We start from the raw sequence: 10,075 nt of genomic DNA on the forward strand, positions 1-10,075 counted from the left end.
GAGCTCTTGGTATCAGGGAACCAATCTACTAGGCTGCCTAAGGATGGAAGAATCCACACATGGCAGGGGCAAATTTTCAAGTCAATCGGCAGTGCCATTGGACATTGAATGGCTGATATATTCCCCAGCTTGTGTAAGATAGGAAGACACAGTATTAAAAAAAAATCAATCAAAAACAAAATCAAACCACCCTAAAATGCATAGGATTTAAAAAGAAATCAGTCATATCAAATAGTTACCAGAAGACATTTTTGGAAAATTTCACAAGCTATAGAACTCCTGTACTAAGATATCCAGGCTAGCTATGGTTTTCTAGAATAATATTTCTGTGCCATTAGAAACAACGAGCAGGTTAATTTGAGAAAAACATGGAAAGACCTATGTGGAATTATGGAGAGCGAAATGAGCAGAACCAAGAGAACGTTATATACAGCAACAGAAATATTGTTTGAAGATTGGCTTGGGTATATCTGCCTCCAGAGAACTGATAAATAAAAACAAAGTATAGTTTATATACATTTTTTTTTGTTAAATGATGCCTTCTCTGGTGCAAGAAGGGTGAGAGATATTTAGGAATTTTAATGAAACAAACAAAATTTTAAAAAGAAACCAAGACCAATCTAGGAGGTATGGGAGATATTTACAAACCTAAGTCCTTGAAACTTAAGGTTTACCCACAAATCTAGAGGAATAAGGATGCCTATGGAGGGAATTCAGAAGTTGGTAAATTTGGAGGAAGTAGTGGAAAATAAGTGTTGGCAAGGTTGTAAAAAAAATGTTTGCAAGAGTACCACATGCTGTTATCAAATCCACCTCAGGGAAGGCAAGGAAGTAGGAAGACAGCAAATAGGTCTGAAGAGGGAACCAGCCTCTTTTCCACTTGAGTGCCTGCAGGCAGCATTTAAAAGCAGGAAAGTATGGACCCCTGGCGTTTCCAAACAGTGGTTCTTGACAGGAGGGAAGATTTTGGCAGAGCAGTGTAGACCTGGAGAAGCTATATGCCTGATTATCTTTCCCTCTGTGCTGTGTCTAGAGAAGTCTCATGCCTCAGCCTGTGCTTCAAGCTGTCTGCGGTCTTAAACATACTTTAGAATATACCAAAGGGCTGGGCAATGATGACTATCACCACATCAATGCTAGCTGCATCCTTGACAACATCTTTTACCTTCAGAAGCAGTAGGAAAAACATGGATTTGGAATCAGAACTGGCTTCAAATCCAGATTTTGACATATCAACCTGTGTGATCTTCAGTAAATCATCTTACCCCAAATTTCCCTGTCAATATATTGAGAGGGCTTAATTAAATGACATTTAGAGTCTCTCTTAGGGCAGCTAGGTGGCACAATGGATACAGCACCAGGGCTAGAGTCCGGAGGACAGGGTTTAAATCTGGCCTCAGGCACTTCCTTAGCTGTATGACCTTGGGAAAGCCACTTAACCAAAATTTCATAAGCTCTTGCCCTTTTGTCTCAGAGCTATTACTAAGGCAGAAAGTAAGGGGTTTTTTTTAATAAATAAAAAAATAATCAAGCCCCAGTTCTAAAGTCCTATGATCCTATTCACCCTATTCTGAGCTTTTCACCATTCTTTCCTGTGTCAGAGGGCTGGAAGACCTGATATCAGGGTTAGCAACATCAGTAGCTGCTTGCTCAGATGCCTTTTTTGTGGGAAAACAAACCCCGCAGGCATCCTAATGTAGTCAGTTCTGTTCTGTTCTGTTCTGTTCAGCCAGTATCTGGGCAACATTCCCGGCTTTTCTGATGGTGATGGGAAGAGAACCTCCAATGTCCTTCTTCCCCCTCCTCAGTTTAGGATCTCATCTCCTACTTTGCTGAGAAAACAAAGACCATTTAGCATTAGGTTTCCCTTCTCTACTACTTCACACCTCAAACTTTGTCTTCATTGATTCTCATCTTTTGATACTTTTCCAAGGGAGAAGAGAGTATACAGGAGGTGGATTAGGGGGGAGTCAAGAGTTTCATAAGAAGTCTGCCGCCATTAATAATAGAAATACAAATCAAAACAACCTTGAGGCTTTACTTCACACCCAACAAATTGGCAAAGACAAAAGATAAGAATAGTCAATGTTAGAGTAATTGTGGAAAGAAAGAATACTGTTGGTACACTGTTGGTAGAGCTGTAAATCAGCACAACCGTTTTAGAAATCGATTTGGTTCAAATCTGGCCTCAGACACTTCCCAGCTGTGTGACTCTGGGCAAGTCACTTGACCCCCATTGCCTAGCCTTTACCACTCTTCTACCTTGGAACCCTTGGAACCTTGGAATACACAGTATTTTTTTATTTTTTTTAAGCTATTTGGAATTACACACCAAAAAAGTGACTAAACTATCCATAGACCTTAAACCAGATTCTACTATTTATGGCATATACTCCAAGGGCACTATAAGAAAACAGTCTTCATATACACCAAAATGTTTATAGCAGCTCTTTTTGTGGAGCAAACAATTGGAGGCAAAGTAGATGTCCATTGATTGGGTAATGGCTAATTTGTTGGCTAAATTGTTTTGATTCAGTTGTGTTCAACTCTTTATGACTCCATTTGGAGTTTTCTGTACAGTAAGGAACAACATGATGAATACATAGAAGCAGAGCCTTACATGAATTGATGCAGAATGAAGTAGTTTGAGCCTTTTTTCTCTTGGCTTCTCCTCTTACCTTTTTGACCTCTCCCTACTCTCCTGGCTCTTACTGGAGTCACTTGTCTTCTCTTTCTATACTCTCTTGGTGATTTTATCAACTCCCATGGATGATCATCTCTATAAAGATGACTCACAAATATATATGTCAAGGACTAATCTCTTCCTTCATTACTGTCTACAGGACATCTACAACTGGATGTCCCACAGGCACCTCAAATTCAATATTTCCAAAACAGAACTGAGTTTATTTTCACCCACACCCATCCTCATTCCTTTTTTCAGTTGAAGTCACCACTGTTCTGGCTGTCCTGGGAATCATCCATGACTATTCCTTCACTGCCCTGCCTCCATTCCCAAATCCAATCAGTTATGAATAGAATGCTGGATTTGGAGTCAGGAAAACCTAAGTTCAAATTCTGATACTTACTAGCTTTGCCATCATGGAAGTCATTTAACCTCTCTGTGTTTCAGTTTTCTCATCTGTAAAATGGGGATTATAATACCTCAGTATTTATATCCTGAGGTTGTTGGGAGGCAAATGCTAAAATGTATATAAAATTTTCTCAAACTTTAGTGTCATATAAACATTAGTAGTTGTTGATTCTTTCTCAGCATCTCTTAAATCTGTTCCCTTCTCTTCACTCTCCTCTACTTCCATGACCTCTTCCTGGACTATTGAAATAGCCTTTAATTGGTCTGCCTGCTGCCAATTTCTCTCCCTTCCAAATTATCCTCCATATTGCTGCCAAATTGATATTCCTAATTCATAGCTCTGATAGATTATTTGCCTATTGAAAAATCTTCCAAGGCCTCTAGGAAAAAAATACACAAAATCTTGAGTATGACATTTAAAATCTTCTGAAATATGGCTCTCACATACCTTTCTGGTCTTATTTCTTTTCTTTTTTTTATCCTTATTTTCCTTTTTAGTAAAATCTCTAAGACAGAAGAGTAAGAACTAGGCAAACAGGTGCCTGGGTCACACAGCTAAGAAGTATCTGAGGCCAGATTTGAACCCAAATGTTCCTGACTCCAGGCTTGGCACTCTATCTATCTACTGTGCCACCTAGCTGCCTCATCTCTTGGGTCTTATTTCATATGGCTGCCTTTCATACCCTCTCTTCTAGTCAAACTGTCTCACTTGCTCTTCTTCATACACAATCTCCAAGTCCCTTTCTTTATCTCTGGCTTTTAGAATCCCTACCTTCCTTTAAGACATAGCTCAGGTGTCAACTATCGTTTTTCTTAATCTTTACAATTATTAGTCCTTCTTTATAAATATTTATGTCAAATTGAAGTAGATTAGAAGTTCCTTGAGGCTAGGGACTCTTGTTTTTGTCTTTATTTCTCCTAGCACCTAGGACAGTGCTGTCAAAATCTAAAGTACTCTGTAGACAGCAGTTTTATTGTTATTTTTTTTAAACCCTTACCCTCCGTCTTAGAATCAATACTGTGTACTGGTTCCAAGGCACAAGAGTGGTATGAGCTAGGCTCACAGGGTTAAGTGACTTGCCCAGAGTCACACAGCTGGGAAGTGTCTGAGGCCAGATTTGAACCTAGGATCTCCCATCTCTAGGCCTGGCTCTCAATCTAGCCACCCAGCTGCCCCCAGTTTTGTTATTATGATAAAACATTCAATGGATGTTTGTAGAATACAGAAGAGCAGGATATGGGCCCCAGTTCTTTCATTTAGTAGCCTTATGAGGCTGGGCAAATACTTAAATTTTCTGATGTTTTCACCCACAAAATGAAGAAGTTGGATGAGATGTCCTTCATTGTCCCTTCTAAATCTGAATCCTTTGGACAGTGCTGCTTTGTAAACATTAAAATGCTATGTGAACGTGAGGTGGTGGGTATCATCATTATTGTTCTTTGTCCACCTTTCCAAATCCCATCATTCCTTGTTCTTCTTAGCCCCATTCTAAGAAGGGGAGTTAGAGTCTGGGGTTGGAAAAGCTGGAGAATCATTGCTTTGAAAAGGGCAGACTGTGGCCACCAGAGGGTGCAGGGAGCCTACCTTTTTTTCTCTTTTCTTTTTCTCCGAGTACTTTTTTCCCCTCAGCTACATGTAAAAATAATTTTTAAAATTCATTAAAAATGTTTTCAAGTTCCAAATTACTTTCATCCCTTTCTTCACCGCCCTTCTTGAAAAGGCAAGCATTTTTATATAGATTATACATGTGCAGTCATGTAAAATATATTTCCATATTAGCCATGTTGTAATAGGGAATACACAGACACACAGACACACACAGACACACAGACACACAGACACACAGACACAGACACACACACACACACACACACACACACACACACACACACACACCCCAAGAGAAATAAAGAAAAATTTTAAAGTATGCTTGATCTGCATTTAGATTTCATCAGTTCTTTCTCTGGATAAGGAGATCATTTTTATCCTAAGCTTCCAGAATTATCTTGGATCATTGTATTGATTAAAGCAGCTAGGTTGTTCACAGTTATTGCTGTTATTGTGTACAATGATCTCTTGGCTCTGCTCACTTCATTTTACATCAGTGCATATAAGTCTTTGCAGGTTTTTTGAAACCATTCCTATTGTCATTTCTTAGAGCAGAATAATATAATATAATAATAATATAAGTAATGATAAGCATACACTACAAAATTCAGCCATTCCCCAATTACTGAACATCCCCTCAATTTCCAATTCCTTGCCAACACAAAAAGAACTGCTATTAACATTTTTGAACATATAGGTCCTTTTCTTTTCTTTTCTTTCCTTTTTTTTTAAATCTCTTTGGGATACAGACTTAGTAGTGGTATTGCTAAGTCAAAGGGTAATGCAGTTTTATAGTCCTTTGGACATAGTTCCAAATTGCTCTCCAAAATAGGGGGATCAGTTTACAACTCCACCAATAGTGCCTTAGTATCCCAGTTTTCCCACATCCCCTCTAACATTTGCTGTTTTCCTTTTCAGTCATGTTATCGAATCTGCTAGGCATGAGATGGTACTTCAATTATTTTAATTTGCATTCCTCTAATCAATAGTGATTTAAAGCCCAAATAGACTCACCTTGATCAGGGAACAGATCTTTGAAAGTTCCCTGACTGCTCATACTTTAAGGGCTCTCTGCTCTTCCCCTACAGACTCTATTTTAGTAGCAACCCTAACTCAAGCTAGCTTTCCCTATGAGGTGGCACCTTCCTCTTAAACTGCCTTGAGAATTACATTATTATTTATAAATTTTCTGGGCAGATTAGTTTGAAAACTCAGAAACCCAGCTCAATAGTCACCTAAACTCAGCACTACAAACTACCCTTGGAACCAGGATCCTCATACTTTGACCACATCTGTGTGGGTCTGCTTTCATCCACATTATGGCATCTTTCTAATCCCCTTCCCTCTGATTCTGTATTGTGGTTTTAAATGAGGACGGCATCCTAGATCTACTTCTGACTACTTTTTTAAAAATGCAGTGACTTTTTCATTTATGGGAAAGCACTCATGTCAAGAGAACCTGCTCTCCAGGATGGGGTAGAAATAGAGAGAAAGGGAGGTTGAGGTTAGGGGCATCATTCTGGGGCGTGAGTCTCAGATCTATGTTGAATGGGGAATGGGGTCTATTTCTCCGGACCTTTTCCCCTAGGAGTATTTTCTTCAGGAATGTCTAACTCTCTAACCAAAACCTTTAGTTTCTGTGAAATTGGATTATTTTGGCATTATCGATCAACATTTATTGAGCACAAGTTGTGTATATGGAACGGTGACATCAGAAGAGGTATAGAATGGAGAAAATAGAAGGCTGTTTCCTGTATTGCGGTCTAGTAAAGGAAAAGAACACAGAGACCAAATAATTTAGCTGTTAGAACAGTGTATGACACATTGTAAGCCCTTAATAAATGCTTGTTTAAGTTGAATAATTCAAGGACAGACCAAATCTCCATTACCACACCCTGTTGAATATCTTCAAGTGAGCTTGAGAGGCATCTGGTCAGCTGAATCTCTAGGAACAAAGTGCTCTCTTATTTGGAAGACATGAAAGTCTTCTTTCTTCAAGTGCTAATACTTGGAAGCCATCTAAGAGATCACCTAATCCAACTTCCCACTTAAAGTAGGAATCCCCTCTACAATCAGTGTCCATTTAACCTGGGTCGGAAGTTTAACATCAGGGAATTGTTGCTAGTTCTGTGTGGAGAGTTGTTTAAACTGAGGTGGGTAGAAAAGAGTTGAGAATAAAAGTCTTTAGGCCTTAGGATCCCACACAGTTTAGGGTTCCTATAGGATTGTAAGAAAAGCTAGATGGTGCAGTGGATAAAGTAGAAGGCCTGGAGTCAGGAAGACCTGAGTTTAAATCTCGCCTCAGAACTATTTATGTAGGCCTGAGCAAGACAATCAGCCCTGCTGGTCTCAGTTTCCTCATTCTACAATGAGCTGGAGAAGAAAATGGCAAACCATTCTAGTATCTTTGATCCCAGATGGGGTCATGACGAGTCAGACACAATTCAAACAACTGAACAGAATTGGAATCTAGGTGATCTGGTCTTGGTGGCTGGCACCTACCAGGCAAGGTTCTCCCATAAAGAGTGTCAACCTTGAAAAACACAGAACCATCAAAGTAGTTAGAAAGAACAAGTGTTTAGTCAGGACAAGGAAGACAATGCTGTAATGGCTACCACCCAGTCATGCACTAGATATCACACAGAGACAAAGCTCTGGGACTCTGGGAACACTTACTCCTTGAAAGGGGCCTTATACACACTTTAGGGAATAAAGGATAGGAAGGGCAATTGATTGGCTTACATGGAGACAAGGAAGGAGGATTCCAACCAAGGCCTGGACTACCTAGAAGAGGCTTAGATATATGTCATGGGAGAAACTTTTAAGACAAAAGGGTTAAGATTTGAATATATCTACTAATTCTATCTAAGCTGAGATCATTGGGTATTTTAAGGTTTATTGTTTAGTCTAAGACAAGGGTCAGTCTGGAATTTCCCCCAAGGCAAGTTCCCAAGGGAAAAAGCCAAATTTGGGGGTTCTATAAAACAAAGTTGTCAAGGGAAAATATTAATTTTTGTCTCCCATTGTTCATGCTCCTTATGTTTACCATCCTATCTCCAGAAAATATAGAGAAATCATTTTTTTCCTAGGAATTATAAAGATTTAGTTCTTTTTAGGTCAGCTCTACAGGAAAGAGGCTATGAAGGCTGAATTCATTTCACAAAGCTTTTTTATGTCTATGAGTTGGGAGGAAGGAGTGGTGAAGAAGAATAGAGGCAACTCTTCTGTTCTTATTATAGACACTAGCCAGTGCTCCCCTACTGTAAGCCTCAATTTCTATGTCTGGAGGTGGAGGTAGGGTGAGTTTTGGAGGCTTATCAGTATACCACACACTTTTAGACTCCCTCTAATTAAATTCACATGTTAAATACCAGTCTCAAGGTATTCTGTGGGATCACACCCCCTAAACTCTAGCTCATGAGCCCCCATTGGTGTTTTTATCTTTAATAGTCAGATGACACAATTAGTTCAAAGCAAAGTCATTAATTAGATGGCATCATAAGAATAGTAGGTAAAAATATTTCCTTTCCCTCTATCTATGGAACACTCTCCTATACTATACACAGTATGAGTAGGCAAAGTGGGAAACACACATAGCATGGGGACACATTGGCCAAAGCAACTCACCCTTCTAGCTCTGCAGATGGACTTTCTCTTCTCATGAATTCCTCATGTGGATCCCCATGGGAATAGCATTTCTGCTGGATTAATCACATGGTTAAGCTCTTTCTCTGCTCCTCTTTGTACTTCAGTTGCCAATGTCTAGGGCTGGCTATCTTCTTGACATTTAGAGTTCATATCTCCTCAGGGCTGCTTCCTACCTCATCTAGTAGACCTGCTCAATGCTGGGTAGTAGTGTTGAAGAGCTCAGAAGAGCTCATTGCAAGATATGACTGATGGGGGAAGAAAGCAAAAGAAATTCCTGCCTTTCCCCACCCACCTTCAAAGAGCAATTCCATTTCAAGAAGGATTCTTGTTTATTGTTCACAAAAGTATGTTTTACTTTTTAAAAGGCTACCAGGGGCTTGGTTCATGCTTCAGCTAGCCAATGGTAAACCCTCTAATTCCATAGCACTTTACCAAAATCCTGCCTCATACCCTCAGGCATGATAAATATAGACATTTTCTTTCCATTTGAAACCACAATACTTTTTGTCTGATAGCTTCCTCTTGTATTCTATAACTTCATTGCCTGAACCTAGAAGGGGAGAGGAAATTTTATGAGAGTTTCTTGGTTAACACCCCTCTGACCACCTGATTCCTACTATACTTGGATCTTGAAGTTGGAGATGAAATTACACTACTGCAGTTGGAATTGGTCTGAATGCATGGGGGTGTGGTGGGGTGAAATGATTCTTCCTATTGTGGTTCAGAGAGTCCTATGTCTATATTTCACCATTATCTTCTCCTAGCCTGTGGTGCATAGGATGACCCTTCTCCTTTACTTAGCCCCAGGTTGCTACCCACTTAGCTTTCTTCATCTACACCTTGAATTTTCTTCCAAGTTCAGTGAGGGTGATGACAGAAGCTATACCTTTTCCAAGCAGGCCTGTAACTGAAGTTGGATTGTCCTTTGTGCCATTACCACCCCCTTTCCTTCTCCTTCCTCTTCATTAAACTGTTCTCTACCTGCTATATCCCATACACATTGTTTTTGCCCCAGGCAAAAAAAAAATTCCTGGTTACCATTTTGCATGAAATGAAGGTCACAGTATTTACCAGGGAGAAACAGGGAATACATTGCTTTTGGAGTCTGGATTGCAAAGTAATCAAGAGAAAGTATACTTTCTCAGTTTTACTTTTTTCCAGCTGCTAAATGAAGAGAATGATTCTCTTCTTTTTTCCTATCAAAAATAAAGTAAGAAAACGAATGTGATGATTAAGGAACTCCTTTGAAGAATGGTATGCATTTAGGACAAATGGGAGTTATTAAACTGGAACAAGGCCTTGGGCTGAATAGCTAAGGAAGGAGAAGCTATGTTGGCAATGTGTACCTGTAACGGAAGGGGAGACTGGGGTGGGAAAGAACAGGAAGTCACAAGCCAAGCTCAGGTAACCAATCCTTTTGGCATTCCAGGTAGGCAGCTGCTGCCCGCTTTGTCTGCTGGACACCAGGTGGCTACATGCAAGCTCCTCTATGTACTTTCAGGGGAAAGAGGGAGATAAATCAGTTATAGAACTGCTAATCCCTATCAACAGCTGGAAGATGGAGCTCTGGACTAGTTCTTTGGAAGAGGAAGGAAATTCTCTCCAAATTTCAGGTGGTATGGAGAGAAAGCTGAAAGGAAGGAGGCCTAGCATCTGGGCTTTGTGGAAATGAAAGTGCTCAGTGGACTTTCAAGTAGTCATGCCTGCCATAGCTAATGAATTGA

The sequence above is a fragment of the Monodelphis domestica genome, chromosome 5, assembly GCF_027887165.1.
Source record: "Monodelphis domestica isolate mMonDom1 chromosome 5, mMonDom1.pri, whole genome shotgun sequence".
NCBI lineage: Eukaryota > Metazoa > Chordata > Mammalia > Didelphimorphia > Didelphidae > Monodelphis > Monodelphis domestica.